The following is an 18,240-nucleotide window of genomic DNA, read 5'->3' on the forward strand; positions in this document are numbered from 1 at the left end:
AGAAAGGAGATGAAGAAGGAGAGGGAGAGGGACAGAGATAGGAAGAAAGAGGGAGGGAGAGGGACAGCGAGAGGGAGGGAGAGGGAGAGGGAGAGAGGAAGAAGAGAGGAGAGAAGGGGGAAGCAAATAGAAAAGGAAAGAGAGGAGGGAAAAGGAGTGAGAAAGGAGAGGGAGAGAAGGGGAGAGAGGAGAGGGGAAAGGGAAGGAGAGAAAAGATAGAAGATGGAGAGAGAGGGAAGCAGAGACCCAAGGAAAGAAACAGAGGCAGCCAAGAAGAGGAATTGTGATGGGGGTGGGGTAGGGGTGGGGGGAAGCGGTAAGACAAGGAGAAGGGAGAATTAGGAGCCAATCTCTCCCAGGCAGTGGCAGGCTGTTTCAGAGTCCTGCATCAGCCAGCTAGGAGGGAGGGCGAGGGGCCGGGGATGCTGAGGATGCTGGGGATGCTGTGGCCGCTGCCGCTGTTGTCGCTTCTCCTCCTCGTCTCCTTTCCCGGGGACGGGAAGCCGGAGCCCGGCCAGCCTGGGCGGTCGCCATGGGGATGGGCGGGCTCCCGGGCGGGCGGGGGTGGGGGTGGGCGCCCGCGGGGCCGCCTCCCTCCTTCCCTCCCTCCCTCCCTCTCTCCCTTCTTCCCTCCCTCCATCTCTCCCCGCTGCTGCTCCTGCTGCAGACCTTGGGAGCGCGGCGGCGGCGGCGGCGAAGGCAAGGGCAGCGGCAGCCCAGGCCCGAGGGAAGACTGCGGTTCCCCCAGCTCCGGCTCGGGCTCAGGCTTTGATTTAAAGAGCCCTCGAGGGCGGCCGGGCTAGTTCCCTCTTCCTCTCCCCGCCTTCGTCCTCCCGGTCCAGCTGGCGTGAAGGCTCTCTGGGACCAGAGCGAGACAGAGACCGACAGGGACTCTGAGACATTCCAAGAAGCGTCTCGCCCACCCCCAGCAGAGGGTTATTTTATATGAGAAAGGAGAGGAAAAGCCTCCCGTTCTCTCACCGCGAGAACGTATTTAAGGCAGTGGACCGCGCGGGCCATCTCCTTCCTCCAGGCTAGTGCACACGCAGTCTTAGCCGAATAATGATCTCGGCATTAAAAGGGCGTTTGTAGCCCGAGTGGAACTCTGCAATCCAGGAGCCCGCCTCAGAGCCCAGCCGCTGGACCCAAGCACAGGAGGGCTCCACACCCAGCGGACCAGAAGAAGCAGCCTCCTTCTCCCAGTTAATTCAGACCCCAGGGGCCCAAGGTTCGCATGTCTCTGCCTCTAACGCTCCCACTTCCCAGCTGCCTGTGCAGCTCAGCCATCTCAAATGTTGCAGAGTAGCTTGTAGGACAGGGGCAGCAACAGAGGACGGAGAAAGGGAAGGGGGGAAAGGGGAGTCTGGGGGAGCGTTTCCCTAGGAGGCCTCGGAACTTGCCAAAAAAGGAAAGGGTATTTTTCCAAGTGGGAAACGGTGACTTGATGGCCCTCCCTCCCTTGCTGTCTCCATTGCTCCCCTTGGGTCCCTTTCTTTCTCCATCTCTTCCCTCGAAACAAACAAAACTCAAAACCAAGCCCGTGGTAAAGAGGGGCCTCCTCAAAGTCTGACGTCCTGGTTTAAACTCCGAAGATCACTTAATGCCAACCTTGGACAGCTCCTCCTCACGCGGTGTGATGGCGGGTTTTGTCCTGGCCTGCCTATCCTCATTGACTGGGCCTTCCAAGGCGGGCGTTCTCACCAACACACGTTCTTTGTGTGGGGACAAGCAAGGTCTGTAGGATCGAGGAAGGCCCAACTTCTGGTGAGGAAGGCTCTCTGTTCCTTTCTGGTTTTTAGGGGAGTTTCTTAAAGGAGAAATTTAAGGCAATTCAACAAATGATTAAGTGTCTGCAATTTGTGTGAGATTCATCTAGCTAGGCACTGGGGACAAAAAGACAAAATAAAAGTCCCTGACTTCAAGGTGCTTAAATCATTCTTGGAGAGAAACAACGGAAATATCAAATTTCCATGTAGCCCTCCCTTTGGGGGCATTATACAAACTCCCACTGCATCACTAAATTCTTCTTTTTTAAAAAATAATAACCATTTTTATTTAAAGTTTTGAATTTCAAATTCTATCCCTCCTTCCCTCCTTTCCTTCCTCAAGGTAGTAAGCAATCAGATATAGGTTATACATGTGCAATCATGTAAAACATTACCATATTAGTTATTTTGTATAAGAAAAAAGGGGAAAATGAAAGTGAAAGTAGCATGCTTCAATCTGTGTCCATCATCAGTTCTTTCTTTGGAGGTAGATAGTAGGTTTCATCATTAGTCTTTTGGGATTGTCTTGGATAATTGTATTGCTGGGAATAGTTAAGTCATTCACAGTTCTTCATCAAACAATATCGATGTCTCTGTGCACCATGTTCTCCTGGTTCTGCTCACTTTACTATACACCAGTTAATACAAGTCTTTCCAGGCCTTTCTGAAATCTTTCTCTGAATCTTGAAAGAAAGACTTACTTGGTCTATACCCTAAAGAGATCAAAGGAAAAGGACCTGTGTATACAAAGAATAGGAAATTGAGAGGATGCCCATAAATTAGGAAATATCTGAACAAATTGTGGTATATATGATAGTGATGGAACACTATTATATGGCAAGAAATGATAAAGGGGGAAGTTTCAGGGAAAAAAATCTTAGGATTATTTATATGAGTGCATATAAAGTTAAATGAGCAGAACCAGGAGTTCATTGTACACAGCAACAGCAGTACTTTAATAATAATCAACTGTGAAAGACTTAGTAATTCTGATCAATACAATGATCCATGACATTTCCAAAGGATTCATGATGAAAAATGTTACTCACCTCTAGAGAGAGAACTGATGAACTCTGAGTACAGATGGAAGCAGATTTTTTTTTTCACTTTATTTTTCTTGCTCTCCCTGGCAATATGGCTAATGTGGAAATGTTTTGCCTGACTTTATATGTACAGTGAGTATCATTTTTTTACCTTTTAAGTGGGTGAGGGAGGATATGTGTGTGTGTGTGTGTGTGTGTGTGTGTGTGTGTGTGTGTGTGTAGGGGGAATCTGGAACTGAAAATTAAAAAAAAAATTTAAGCCTTAGAGCGAGAAGCCTGTTGACCTGAGAGTGAGGGACAAGACTTATTGTGAGGAAGTTTTTCCTTCTATAGACTCTCAACAGCACTCCCTACCCCTGCTACTCCATCCTTCTTTACCCTAGCATTTTATGAAGAGGTGGTTCTTTCTCTTGCCAAGGCCAATCCCTGCACATGTTTCTTACATTACCCAACCCTTTCAATCTCTTCCAGCAGTTCACCCTATTCTAGTCTTACCCAATTTCTAGTCTTTAATCTCTCCCTGGTGTCTTCCTTGTTGCTTACAAAAGTGTCCTTGTTTTCCTAATTTTTTTAAAAGAACTCTCACTAAACCCAACATCCCATCACCTCCCCCCTCTCTCAGCCAAAGTCCAGGAAAAATCCATTCACACTCATTGTCTCCATTTCTCTTCTCACACCCCTCACTCCTCTGCAGCCTGGCTTCCCACCTCCTTGTTCAACTGATCTTGTTCTTTCCAAAGTCACTTGTGAGCTCTAAGTGCCAAATCTAACAGCTTTTTCTCAGTCCATAGACATTACAAACTCAACATGTACAAAACAAAACTCACTCCAACCCACTCCTGATGCAAACTTCTTTCTGGTGTGTCCCCCCCCCCCAGCCCCCACCTGGGGCAATGAGGGTTAAGTGACTTCCCCAGGGTCACACAGCTAGTAAATGTCAAGTGTCTGAGGCCATATTTGAACTCAGGTCCTCCTGAATCCAGGGCCAGTGCTTTATCCACTGTGCTGTCTTCCCCCTCATCCCCCACCCCCGACACTGGCCCTTTCTGATGGGGCAGAAGGAGCCTCAGTGCTAGCATAGCCTGGGAGCAGGGAAGGGACTCAGCAGTATACCATTCAACCTCGATCATCTGAAGGGTTTACAATCTGGCCCCTGGCTATGTCCTTTCTCCAGAGCAGAGCTCAAGGACTGACCTGCCAGCAATGTGACTGGAATGTCTGGGTTTAAGTGACTTCAGTTCTGTCTCATGGTCATCTCACAAATCACAATGTCTCCAGCTTTATAGCTTCCCATCCTCAGACTTCCTTCTCTCTTTCCCTGCCCCTCCTCAAAGTATTCACTAGGAACCCCAACATTTGGCTTATTTTGCTCTTGATCAGAATCTCCTCTTGGAATATCAGAATTTAACTTGTGCCCAGGTCTATAGAGGTAGTAGAAGGGCTCTCAGTTTTCACGTAAGTCTCTAACTAACAGCATATGGCATATATAATTCAAGCTTCATCTCACCTTACAGAAAAGGTAAGCACTGCCCCCAGCCTAGGTCATGAACAGCCAAAATGCCCCCTCCCCTTCTCTAGAAAGTTGGTGACCTTGCATAGCCCACCCTCACTTAAATCCAATTCACTGCAAGTTATGACATTGCTTCCTGAGGTCTTAGCCTCCTTAGAGAATGAAGGACAAAAAAACAACTCTTCCTTGACAAAGATGAGTCTCACGAGGTCTATAGCCCAGGTAACCTCCTTCATGGGATACCATGGGCCAAGGAGACCCAGCCTCAGGTATGGGGCATCAGGGGAGCTTCACACCATGTACTGGGGAACACCTTCTGGAGCAGCACAGATGTAGCCTCAACCCTAACCTGGACCAGGCTCCTCCTTCCCCAGAGAGAGAGTTGATTCTGGAATGGTGCCTCTCAGGGACCAGGTTCTCTGCCTTCCCTTTTCTCCCCCATCCTTACTGGCCTTAGTACTAATAGCCCCACAACTTACAGCCTTGATACCTGATATGCCTCTGCCACTTATGAGCTGTGTGACTGTGGACTTCAGTTTCCTCATCTATGCATAAGGGATGTCACTAGTCTTCCCTATATGTCACAGGCATGTTGTGAGAAATGTCCCTTGTACTGTGTCTCATGAATAGATGCTATTTTTATTTTCAATCTAGACAGAAGCTTCTGAGTCTGGGGTTTCCTGCCCACATTTGGAAGCCCCTTGGACCACATTTTGCTTAAGTGTTATTTACCAAAGACAAACGTTTTGTTTAAAGCACACTCAGGCTTTTCCCTTCTCCCCAACAGCATCATCTGCATCATTTTCAAAGGCATATTTCATGGCTGTGCTGGCAAAGATCTGCAGAGTCTGGCACTCAAGCACTGGCCTGCAGATGGGAACCATGGGTCTGAGTCTCAGCATTGCCATCCAATCCTGCAGTGGCCCAGAAGTGGCCCAGCACCCTCCTATCTCTGTTTCTTCATCTGTAAAACAGAGATTCTAATGATGATCTGGCTCACAGGGATGTTGTCAGGATTAATCACCTATTATGAAACAATCTACATGCTAATTTTTGTTATTTCACAGATGTGGAATACAGACCTCTCCAGTCACTGTGAAAAGGAGATAAGGGATTTCTCAGAGTGAGGACAAAAATATTATTCAATGTGACTCGTGGTGATAACAGACGCCATTATGCTCCTAGATGACGAAGCTTCCACAACCCCCACCAGCTGGGTGCCAGCTTTTGCCCCTGAAACTCTGGGAGACACTATGAAATCAAGATAGTAGCTTCCTATTGCCCACAGTGAATACAGGCCTCAAGACCAAAGTGTTCCATGGGGCCTTCAGCTGTGCCATTCCAGCCAAAAGGAAGCCAAGAAAGCTGTCTCACATCTGGCTGGAACAGAGAAGATTGTTTGCTCAGTAGGGCTAGTGTGATGATTCAGTAGTGTGGGAGAATTATTCCATGTTAGTTTGTGTGAGTATTTTAGGAAACTTGAGCATTGTTGGGACAAATGATAATGAAAGAAGTGACAGTCCTGGAGTGGTGATGGGCATAGTGAGGTGGAGAAGGCTCATGATAATAAGGTTGGTGAGAATGGTGACGGTGATGTTAGCAGTGGTGGCGATGGTGGTTGTGGTGGTGGTAGTGATTATACCAATGATGGCAACAATGTTGATGATAGCGATGCTATCAATGATGTTGAAGGTGATGGCAGCAATGGTCATGGTGGTGATGATATCAGTGGTGGTGATAACATGATGACATGATGACAATGGCAGCGAGAAGGAGAATCTTATTGTCACTGACATGTAACTGTCATGGCTGTTGTGATTTTCCTCCATTAAAGTGACAATAACAATGAGGATCATGATGACGATAATGCCAGTGGTGAGTTTTCTGATGAAGATGAAAGTGGCAATGAGGATGAGAATCAGGATCAAGATGGTGACGAGGACAATGACCATGATGACCAACATTATGACAATGCTTATGCTGAGGAGGGTCATCTTGATAAGTATAGCGATGAAGGTGGTGGGGAGTCTATTGATGATGACTATAATAGACAATAATAATGGTGACTGTGAATGATGGAGGTGATGGTAGCTGCGATGATGATGGTGGTGGAAGACAAAGATGACTTAACAGTGATAGTGACAATGAGGCCATGATGATGGCTGTTGTGACAAAGGAGACAATGGGAGTGATGATTATGCCCCTCACAAGAGGGTGGAGAAGGATAAGGAAGACACTAATGATGATGAGAAGCATGGTGACAGTATCCAGAGTGGTACAAAGCAATGAGGAGGAAGGAGAAGAAGGATGGGACCAATGATGAGAATGGTGATGAACACCATGATGACAACAATGTTGTCAACTGCTACTGATGAGGATGATAATAATTATGACAATGGAGGCTATGGAGACAATGGAAATGTTAATGAGGAGTATAATAACATAACATTTCCATAGCACTTTAAGGTTTGTCAAACACTTTACAAATATCACCTCATTTGATCCCTACAATCCTGTGAAGTAGGTGCTACTATTATCCCCATTTTACATGGGTGCAAATTGAGACAGAGGGATATGAAGGGACCTGCCCAGGATCACACGGCTCTAAGTGTCTGAGGCTGTATTTGAACTCAAGTCTTTGTGAGTCTCTATCCACTGCACTCTATCCACCTAGCTGCCTCATGAAAATGACCATGACAGCAATAATAGTGGTAGGCAGTTATGGTGGCATGGCAGTGATTAATGTGATGGTAATAGTAGCCCTTCTCATTTAAACAGAGCTTTATTCGAAATGATGGGACAAAGGATCCTCCTGTATCTCCTGTGAGGTTATGAGCCAGTGTGTATCCTCAAGGGCTTGTTACTTGTAAATGCTTTAATAGTCTTAGAAGTGAAAATCTAAGAGAACTGGAGAACAGATATGTTTTAATGTATTGGAGAGTGCCTTTATAGTGTGCTAAATTACCACAATTTATTAAGTGAGATTTTTGCCCTACAGAACTCTGGGAACTGGAATATATAAGCCTATATGGAAGAAATCATGTTTCTTTAATAATGAAGTGAAAGGCCACTCCTAAGGGATGCTGGTAGCTAAATGAGAGGGAAATGACTCCAATATTCCAAGGTCCTGCAATTTTCCTCATGTGTCTCCATCACAGGCCATCCATGTAACTTCATAAAGCATGTAGTATGTTGCCTGACACATAGTGGGTGTTTCTTCAATGCTTGTTCCCTTTCACCTGCTCTTTCTGTCATGCAAAAGTCAAGACTGTTTTGGCTAAATTACAGCACATATGCTACATAGCTTAGGAATCTACTAGGAAGACACAAATTTTGTCATTCCACAAACTCTCTTCATAGGGTCACCCCTACCCACCTCTGTCCAACATGTAGGAGTGGGGTGGGGGTCAGGGGGATGCCTTAAGTTCCTTGGCCATGGCAAGGCAAAACTGGTACACACAGGTTACTCCAGGATGATGTCTCACTCTCAACATGTGATGAACCATCATCCATCTCTTTGAGGACATTTGTCCATCTCTCCCTTGTGATTCCTCATGGGTAATAGGTTTCAGCTGCCCATGCCCTCCATGCATCTCTGTATGGCCTCCTCTTCCCTGCATCCTCTCTCCCATCCTTCCCCCCTCCTGTGCTCCCATAGCCACAGCCATAGCCCAAGAATGAAGTCACAGCTTCAGGGCTCACTGATTCCTCCCTCACCTCCTTTGATCTGTCCTTTACCAGCTATAGATAAGCCTTTTTAGTTTGCGTATGTGGTCCCATCAATCCTTGCTCACTGTCCAAGGAATGCAAATGGGGTCCCATCATTCACCACTGTCCTTCCCAGCCTCGTGCACCATAACTTCCTCCCTTCCTGAAAAGCCAATCCCTTTCCCTGCCTTTGCTTACCAGGTTCCCCACATCTGGGACACCCTGTTTGTTCCTCCAACCCTGATGAAAATTCTCCCAGCCTATGAAGCCCAGCTCAAGGCCTCCTCTCCCCTCTCCCTGACTCCCTACATGGGCTCCTGGCAGTCAGGAATGGCCTGGCCAAATCCCCCTCTTTGTTCTCTCTATGCACCTCCCTCATGCACTCATCAACAACGCAGTTGTCTGCAGGGACTTTGTATCTCATCTCCTCTCTGGACTGGTAAAAATATTTGTTTGTCTTTTCTGGAGTCTTGCGAATCTTAACCAAAGGGCATTAAACAGAAAAGAAAGAGGGAGAGGAAAGACTATGTGTGATTATTCTCCCATCGATGTGCCCCTCAGAGAAGCAGAGACAGAGAAGTCCATTGGAACACTGAGAATGAAACATAAAGCCCTAGCAAGGACTTGGGAGTCTGGTTACAAGGTCTCCAAGGATGGACCACAAGCAAGGGGGACCAAGCTGCTTAGCGGTAGTTGGGCAAGCTCAGAGCACTACAGAACTGGAGAACAGTAGCAGCAGGGCCAAGCCAGGCCCTGACAAAACAGCTTTTAGGAAAGGAAATAGAATCAATGGGGCCCCAAAGTAGGCTTCTGACTTTAAGGGGGCTCCTGGTTGCAGCTCCCATCTTCAATGAGTGAGGGAAAGCTTTTACTTGGCATCATGCACCTCTCATCAGAGATCCAGCCTTTGGGTTCAAGTTTGGGAAGCACATAACAAAACAGCTCAGGGCTGACGCCCAAGACCCCAAGAAGCATGGAAGATTGGCAAATCCCAGGCTGTGGACAAGGAGATGGGAAAGGCTGTAGGACACCAGTTGATGTTTGCCCTGAGCCTATTTCTGAAGTTAGTAAAGTGGCTACCCCCTCCCCCACCCCTGGTAATGCCACATACGTTCTGTCTGAATGTGGGGAGCCCTGCCAGAAGTCTCAGCAGGGGTAAGAAAAGGCCAAACTCCTTGGATGAGAAATATGCAACAGTTTGGGATAATTCTCTGGGTGATGGATTAAAACTCAGGCCCACTCAGCCCTGGCCAGACTATCCAAGATCCTCTGTGGCTCCCAATCACTTCACTGTTCTGCTGGGCAGAGCCTGTCCAGGGCTTTGGACAGCCCTGTGGGTGAGAGTGGGCAAGAGGGGAACACCGTCCTGTGAGGAGAGACCACCTCCCTCGCTGGGTAAGAGACACCTGGCATCAGCTGGGACCATTTGAGCTCCTGAGGGTGCTGATGCTCACTTTCTAGGCATTTGGTGGGGTCTTGGGAGCTTAAAATGGGAAGCATTCAGTTTCAATATGGAAGCTGAGGCATCTGAGGGGATGGATGCTGGAAGATACTCGATGCTCCCAGCCATGACCCCTCGGCATCATGTAGGGAGCCAGCATTACTCATCAAGGGAAGGAAAACTGGCTGGGGTTGCCATGACAACCAGTTGCCTGCCCCCAGCATCCTCCAAGCCGATGCAAACATGTCTGCAGCGACTCCATCACAGAGCTGTTCTCACCGCGAGGCAAAGCCTGATTTGAGAAGCTGGCAATACAATTAACAGATGGGGGGTTTGGATGGCAACTCTTCTGCTGCTCGCATGGGGCCCATATAAGACTTCCCAAAGCCCGAGCCCCCATGGCACATGGCCACACATGGGGGCTGCGGAAGCATAGCTTCCAAAATGGAAGCAGTGACTGTTCTTGGCCAAGAGATGCATTCGTTGGAGAAGTCCTGGGACATCCTTCCCAACACAGCTGTCCCCTCTTAGCAGCAGGCTCACATAGCCAGTCAATCAATATTCGTTAAACACCTACTATGTGCCAGGCAACAAGCTAAGTGCAGAGAACAGCAGGTCTGAAAAAGGCCTGGGGTCTTTGGTGAAGTCCCAGCCCCAACTTTGGGCAAAGTCTTGTGCTGGGTGTAAGAGGACACACAAAATTTAGATAAAGATGGTGCCTGCCCTTGGGATGTTTCCAGTCTGCAAGATGGACAAGACAAACCCAGAAAACATGACAATATTTCTGTGAGGCTCACATGGTATACAGACAGAAAGCACCTGGCACAGTACTGGGCACATAGTAGGGGCCTAATAAATGTTGATTGATTGATAATGTACTTTGGATTTTAGCTATTAATGGGTGACAAAAGACTGGATGACACTTGTGTGTCCACTGGAGAGGGGACTCCTGTCCAGAGGGGGCTGGGCACCATGATGCCTCCAGGGGTGCAGCAATTCTGAGATAATTAAATGACCTGGAGAAATGTGATCCAAGTGAACACTGACACTTGAAAAGGAAGGTGGGGTTTGCAGTCCTCACTGGGGTCCTCACTGCATTTGTGATGACTTTATGGGCATGGAAGGTAGTGGGGTGAGGGGTGGACAGAGAGGAAACCATGATAGACTGTGTGTAGGGGACTGTAAGGGATTATCTTGGAAAGGAAGGAGGCTTGTGTGGATTAGAGAAGGCCTTGAATACCAGGAAAAGATGCAATGAGCAAAGGGAGGTATTCCTAGTCATGGGAATGGAGCCATTGCATTGTCTGCAGTGACGTGTGTCTCCATCTTGTCTTTTCTTGGTCTTCATTTGGTGGCTCCAAATGATATTTCTGTGCTTCTTCATGTCTTGCATCAGATTCTGTTCCAAGATGATCACAGAGGCCTTTTTTTTTTTAAAGTTGGACTCCTTTATCCCCTCTCCAAGGAGAACCTGCAGGCAGCATCCCTAGGACTGGGGCATATCAAGAATGGAAAGTGCTTTCTGTGTCCTTAGGACTTCTTGCCCTGGGGGCTTTGGGTTTGGATGGGGGTGGGGTGGAGACAACATCTTTGTCTCTCTAACTTTTTTTTTTCCAGGGCAATGAGGGTTAAGTGACTTGCCCAAGGTCACACAGCTCTGTGTCAAGTGTCTGAGGCTGGATTTGAACTCAGGTCCTCATGAATCCAGGGCTGATGCTTTATCCACTGCACCACCTAGCTGCCCCCGAATTCAGCATTCTTATGAGAAAGGCTCTAAGATGCCCCAGCAGCATGCAAGTGGTTGGAAGCAGGAGCACCCATTTCAGGGGAAGATCCTTATCTTGAGAGGTGGTCCCCAAATTATGTCTTCCTTAGCACAGTCTGCCCTGTTTTGGCTACACTCCCTCCACAACTGGACAGATGGCTGATGGGCATAGAGGACAAATCAGCGTCGGGTGATTTTCTTTGTCTTGTTGGTTATTGGAGCAGAGAACTTAGCCCCTGGTGTCTAGCGCCTGGTAGTAAGCTTCTTGGCACCTAGTCTTACAGGGTTGGTGTTTGGGCAGATAGTATAACACGTGTTTGTCTAGTGCACAGATCCAGCCAGAGATGGCTATGCTGTCACAGCTTCTGGGGACCAAGGGCAACCTACAGCCCTGGGTGCAACATCAGAAACACACTTGTGGCACTGGCCAGGGAAGACAAAACTTCCTGGAATATTTCATTCTTTTGGGAATCCTGAATGTTGGGATTGGGAGAGATCCTCAGAATTATTAACCTTATTGTGTGGATCCCTTCTCAGGGTCACATTTTTAAATGGACAAAATGCAATATACAATATTACAAAGGAAATTATCACAATCAAATTACAATCAAATCACAATCAAACTTGTGATCTATCGTCATCTATCATCTTTCTCTCTCCACCTACCTACTATCTCTTTATCATCTCTTTATCTACCTATCCATCTATTTACCTACCTTTCTCTCTACCTGCTCTCTCCTATCTATCTCTTTATCTACCTACCTGTTTCTATCATCTATCTATCTCTCTACTATCTACCTACCTATCTATGTACCTAGCATTCATCCATCCATCCGTCCCAGACCCCAGATGAAACTGACCCCTTTCCTTCTACATGGGGAGAAGCTGCAGCCCAGGGTGGGTGGGCAGTCATTAGCCTACTCCAAGCTGGTGGCAGAGCTACGGATGAATGGGGAGCCATCAGGGCCATTTCCATGTGTGAGCAAGGAAGGCTGCTGATGTGACTGAGGGGGCACTTGTGTCTGGGACGAGAGTGTAGGAGCTGTTGGTGGTTTCCAAGGTAAACAATCATTAGTGGTCCTTGCAGGAACAATGTATGGAATCTGTCCTCTTTCACCCGCATCTCAGGATTGTAATTACCCATCATGCACAAGGAAATAACTCCAGCCTCATTACCGTCGATCAGATAAGTATATATTTCTGTTTTCATTTCTAATTGTGAAAACACAGTATCTATAAAATTGGGAGTCCCCAGGGCCCTTCAGAAACCCAAACCCTGACCCCCAGATTGTCTTCCTGATTCTATCAGATCTCAAATCTCTCCATTGAAGGGGCTATGCTGGACCCCTCCAGGTTCAAGGGTTCCACACATTAGTGAAATAGAAAAGCACCTATCCACAGTCTTATTGATTGGTTTGGAGTATGCCATTATATTTGCAGTAAGAGCTCAACATTTGTGGGGCCTTCTTGCTGGGAGAAGAGACAAATCATGGAAATAATCCTTGATGTGGAATCTAGAAGGTTGGCTTTGAACCCTGACCCCCACATTTCCTCGCCATATGACCTTGGCCAAGTCACAACCTCTTGGAGCATTAGTTTCCTCCTCTTTAAAATAAGATCAGCATGCAGGCACAAGCTCCTAGACAGCAATGTTGAGTTGAATGAAAACATGCATGACAAGTGCTTAAGAGGCCAGCGAGGTCACTCTTGTCACCATTAATAATAATACCTATTTAGAAAGTTGCCCTTTGAAAAGTGATAAGGGCCAGAGCATGTCCACTCACCTTCCTCAGGTCCACAGTGAGCAGATTCAGAGCATCCCAGACCATGTTGGAGACACAAAGGCTGCTCTTCTCTCTCCCAAGGGCTGTGCTGGGGAGGTCCCCGGGCCAGTCAACATTTCCTTCCCTATAGACTCTGTTCCTGACTTCCTGGACTTCCAAACCTTCATCTCTCCGTGCTCCCCTCTCTCTTGTTTTCTCCTTCCTTCCTTGCTTCTTCCTTCCTTCCCTTCTTCCCTTCCTCCTTGCCTCTCTCTCTCCCCCTGTCCATTCTTTCCTCCCTTCCTTATTTACTTCTTTCCTTCCTTCCTTTCTTCCTCCCTCCCTCGCTCCCTTTCTCCTTCCCTCCCTCCCTTCTTTCTTTCCTCCCTCTGTCCCTCCCTTCCTTCTTTCCTTCCTTCCTCCCTCCCTCCCTTGCCCTCTCTCCCTTACTTCCTCCTTCCCTTCTGTCCTTTCACTTGCTTTTCTTATCTGTAGCAGTTGGGACTGGACTCAGTGCTTCCATGGGTTCCTACAGCTCAGCCATATCTGGGGTTTATGTTCCAAGGCCATGAAACTGCAGTCCTCATTAATTTTAAAACACACTTTATAAACTCCAAATATTTGGCCAATTCTTACTTTTAAAATGCTGATTCGATTTAAAGTCAAGAGTAGTTCAGGGAATTCACCAAACAAGCAAGGAAGGAAGCAGAGATCCAAGGAAAACTGAGCTTTCCTGGACTTCAGGGAACATTTCTTGACAGGGACAGGGCAGGCAGAACAAAGCATCAATGGAAATGGGGGCCATCTTTACAACTCCCCAAACCTGGAAGGGGATAGTTTGGGATAGAAAGCAGGAGGAGTGGAACTGGGGTCAAAATGGAAAGCTGATGGAATCCAGATGGGTCACCAGTGCTCAAGAATGGTCAAGCATGGTCAAGCATACAAGATGCCAACAAAGTCACCAGCAGCCCAAATGAGGTCCTGTGTCTGTCGGCTTCTCCTCTCTGCATTGTCTGACCTCCCACACTGGTGCCCATTGATGGATCTAGTGTCTGAAGAAGGTTGTTTCAGTCTCATTTCCCCAACAGACTGGCCCCGTGACTCTGGGTGCTCTTTCTCCTGGATGCAGTTTCCCCTAGTGGCATGTCCACTGCTCCTCTAAATGATGTCCTAAATGAGCAACCCTGGGTCCTCAAAGGCTGAGCCCACAGCACAAGCTCTGGCCATGGCTATGGACAAGGTAAGCACTCACCAAGCTCTCTCTTTATGTCAGGCACTGTGCTAAGCAATGGGGACACCGCGAGAGGTATAAAATGAGCCTCTTCCCTCAGGGAGCTAGAATGGGGGAGTCTAACATGGTAGACTACACACAAGCAACTATATCCAAGCAAGACGCATAAAGAGTAAATGAAAGATAATCAGCAGAGGGGAGACGATCAAGGGAGGGGGATGGGGAAAGGCTTCCTGCAAAAGCTCGAGAGCATTCAAGTAAGCCAGAAGGCCAAGATGAAGAGGGACATCATTCCACATGATCAGATCAGGGAGAACATTTCACATTGGGAGGTGGTGGCGACCCCACTGTCCTTGGAGTACAGAGTTTATGATGCTAAAAGACTGGCAAGGGAAGGGGAAGCCCAGTGGGGGAAAGTTGGGGATTTTGTATCTGACCCTCCTGGGGTGATCACAGGGAGCTGCTGGAGGTTATGACTGGGGATGGGAGTTACATGGCCAGATCTGCACTTGAGGAAGATCACTTTGACAACCAAGTGGAGGAGGACGAATGGGAGTGAGGAGAGATCTGAGGCAGAAAGTCTCACCAGCAGACTACTGAAGTAGTGCAGGAAGAGGTGAGGAAGGTCTGCACTAGGGTATCAGAGGAGAGAAAGGGGCATATGCAAGATGGGACACAGGTAGACATGATGGAACTTGGCCCATATTGGATGTGGCCGGGTGAAAGAGGTTGACGAGTTGAATATGACTCCTAGGTTGTGAGCCTGAGAAGCTGGGAGGAGGGTGATGCCCTGGACAGAAAAAGGCAAATTCAGCAGAGATGAGTATTTGGTTATCGAGGGCTTAGTATATGCCAGGCATGGCTTCTGTTTTGGACAGCTTTGGATGTTGAGCATAAGATGCCTGTGCAACATCCAGTTTGAGATGTCCAATAGGCAGATGGAAATTGAAGACTGGAGGTCTGCATAGAGGTTAGGGCTAGACAAATAGAGCTGAGAAGCATCAGCATAGAAATGATCATTGAAACCTTGGGGGCTGAGATAATCATCAGGTGAAATAGTATAGATGAAGAAGACAAGAGGGTCTAGGACAAAGTCTTGGGAGACAGCCATGGTTAGTGGACATGATCTGGATGAAGTCAGAAAGGTTCTGAATACTGTGGAAATTTATTTTGATTTGGGGACCCTGCCTTTGGGCTGAGATTAAAAAGCCTTAGGCCCTCAGGTTTGTTTTTTCTGTGTAAGAGGGGCTGGTGCCCCTCCCCCTCCACTTCAGTTGAGCCAAAAAGCCCGATGGGCTTTATAGGACGCCAGTTCAGATGGATGTGGGGGGAAAAGCCCCAGTTCCCTCCACCCTGAGAGGATCTATCCCAGAGATCCTGGGCTTGTCAAGGCCAGTCTCTGGCATAGCCTGTGTGGAGGTCCCAATAAAACAGCAGGGGGCATGGGCCCCTAGAGCCCTGGGTGTGGTACGAACTCTAACTCTACAAAGCACCCTCAGAGAAAGAGTATGGTGTGGTAAGCTGGAGCATATCCTAAGGCAAGAGGCAGCAAAGGCCCTTACTATATTAAAAGCAGACAGGTTGTATAATTTGCATTTCTTAACCCTCATCATTTACATTGGTTTTTATAAATAAATTCTGCTTTGATTATTTAATTAAATTAAATTTAAATTTAAATTCTGTTTTGATTATTCCATCTGGAGCCACATCCCACTGATGATTGTGATGAGCTTGAATTCTAGTCAAACCCTCAGATTTTTTTTTTCAGATTCACTGGCATCTTTGTTCACCTTCCCTCTTTGGCACTTGGAAAGGTGATTTCTTGAACCTAAGGGCATAACTTTACATTTACCCCTAATAAGCTTCATCTTATGGCCAGGGCAGCCCCATTTTTGCCACAATGAACTTTCCATAGTGAACAAGATTCCCAGAGAGGAGTAAGAGACCAGAGAGTCTCACTGTGTTCCATTGGTGATTAATTTTTGACAGAGCTTAGCTTAATGGAACACAATTCAGTCTTGCAGGCTCCCCTCAGCCAAGTTGTCTTGCATTTATCTGTAAGTATCACAGGAGATTGTACAACAGAAGCAACGGTGGAGACCACTGTCTAATAATCTACTGAGTATTTGCATCTGGACATATGGAAGGCAGGGAGAAATGAGCCTTCCTGGGATGAACAGCAGGCAACCTAATTCAGAATATGTGCTGATGGTTAGCATATGAGCATTGCCATCTGCAGAAGACACTGCCCTACCTGGACTGAGCCTGGAACCCTACAAAGCACCCTCAGTGACATCACAGCATTGAGCAAGGACACAGAGGGCATGAGAAGTGCCTGCTTCCCTGGATATGACATGCAGCTGGACAAGCAGCCTTTTGAGTGAGCTCATCAGCACTTATGTCCTCTACAGAATTGGACAATGAGTCATATACATAATTAGAGGAGTTCAGAGTGCACCACATCTGGGAATTTACACTGTGCTTTCAGTAATCCCTAGAGGCTCCATTCCACAAAGACCCACCATATTGGCACACATATTTTCCCAGGGATACCATATAGCTCTGAATCATGGGACAAGAGGCATAACTCCCATTGCACCAAAGAGTGAAGGCAAGACAGAGGGTCTTTAAGAGGCTGTAGTGTCTGGCCAGCAGCATCTCACTGATAAGAAGTGACAGAAAGGACATCATCTGGGGTCCAGCAAATGCTGGACACCTGAATCCCAGCAAGATAGGAGACAAGAGATGAACTGCTTAAGAGAGATTCATGGCATAAGCTAAACACGATGGAGGTCATAAGTATATCAGGTGGATAAATCAGGGAGATCTTTGAGAAAACATGGATAAGGCCTGGCAAGGATGAGAAGGGCAGAATGCTGTGACTTTCATCAGTGGATGGAGGGCACACACCGAGGAAAGCGTGGAGCCTCAGAGGTCAAGGTGAGCGTCAGCCCCAAATATCAGGAGACAACCCAAGCAGGGGAATGATCGGTAGGCAGCAATGGGGTCCATGGTGGCATTTTAGAGCTGGATATCCCTGAAATCCTGAGCACAGTGTCATAGGAGGGTGGGTGAGCTTGCTGGTGACAGTCATAGTAGAGGGGATAAGCAATCTCCGTGTCCTAAGAGCCATTTCCTACCAATGACAGGCCAAGAGCTTAGAAGGAAATCTCCTTCTAGTTATTTGTTGCCTAGGGACGTCCCAGTAAATAAAGACAACTTGTTTCTACAACAGCTGGCTCTCCATATGGGCTACCTTCAATGTTTGCCATTCCAGTGACTTAATCAATAAAAGTATGGCGCGATAGTTATGTTTGTGTTCCCCCAGGGTGGGTCACATGGTGTGCAGTAGCTTCAAAACCTCCCACCTCATTCTGTCCACTTTATAAATTTCATTAGAGGAAGCACACTTCCTGACAGATGATACAGAATTGGAAATGGAACTCATCAACTTGCTGCACTAATTCAGCAAATATAACACTAAGGGTGCTAAAGTTCTCAATGGGCTATCATGAAAGTGTGCAGACCCCAAGTCTATGACTGATGTATGAATGCAAGGAGGCTTTGATCACGTTTTCTGCTGAAGAAGCACACCCTCCTTGGCTGACTGTGCAGCAAACACACGCACAGAAATAAAACATGCACACATACAAATGAAGTGAGAGACCAAGGGACTCGCAAGGGAGCCTGAGTGAATGGGGATTGTGTAGCTGAAGAATCAGTGCAGATACTTGGGACATAGACAGGCAGAGCAGGATGAATTCAGGCCACCTGGATATGTCCCATCAGGGTCACAGGATGTTAATGGGTATGAGAAAAAGCAGCAATTCTTCAGGACATAGCTAGTGTTTTAAAATCTTGACTGAGTGGAGCGTGGGATGGGAAGTCTACACCAGAGCTGCTCAGGGAAAGAGGAAAAGTCACCATGAGAAATGAAAATTCAAGACTTTCCCTTTTGGTGAATATATGAAGGCTTTACAACATTCTTGCAAGAATGGGCGTACACTATAAAA

The 18,240-nt window shown here is 47.2% G+C and overlaps 1 protein-coding gene across 2 annotated transcripts in view; it reads right to left on the reverse strand.

Annotated features, from left to right (window-relative positions):
* ADGRA1 (adhesion G protein-coupled receptor A1) overlaps positions 1-18,240 on the reverse strand; it is a 299,237-nt gene that overhangs the window by 75,091 nt on the left and 205,906 nt on the right. The window contains exon 1 of one of the 2 annotated variants that reach the window (XM_043988670.1): positions 670-924. The exons of the other annotated variant lie outside the window; for it this stretch is intronic. The gene's annotated coding sequence lies outside the window, so the exon portion shown is untranslated. Of the gene's footprint in view, positions 1-669; positions 925-18,240 lie in introns of those variants that run through there. 2 annotated transcript variants of the gene reach the window in all.

This window comes from Dromiciops gliroides, chromosome 2 (genome assembly GCF_019393635.1).
Source record: "Dromiciops gliroides isolate mDroGli1 chromosome 2, mDroGli1.pri, whole genome shotgun sequence".
In the NCBI taxonomy this organism is placed as follows: Eukaryota; Metazoa; Chordata; class Mammalia; order Microbiotheria; family Microbiotheriidae; genus Dromiciops; species Dromiciops gliroides.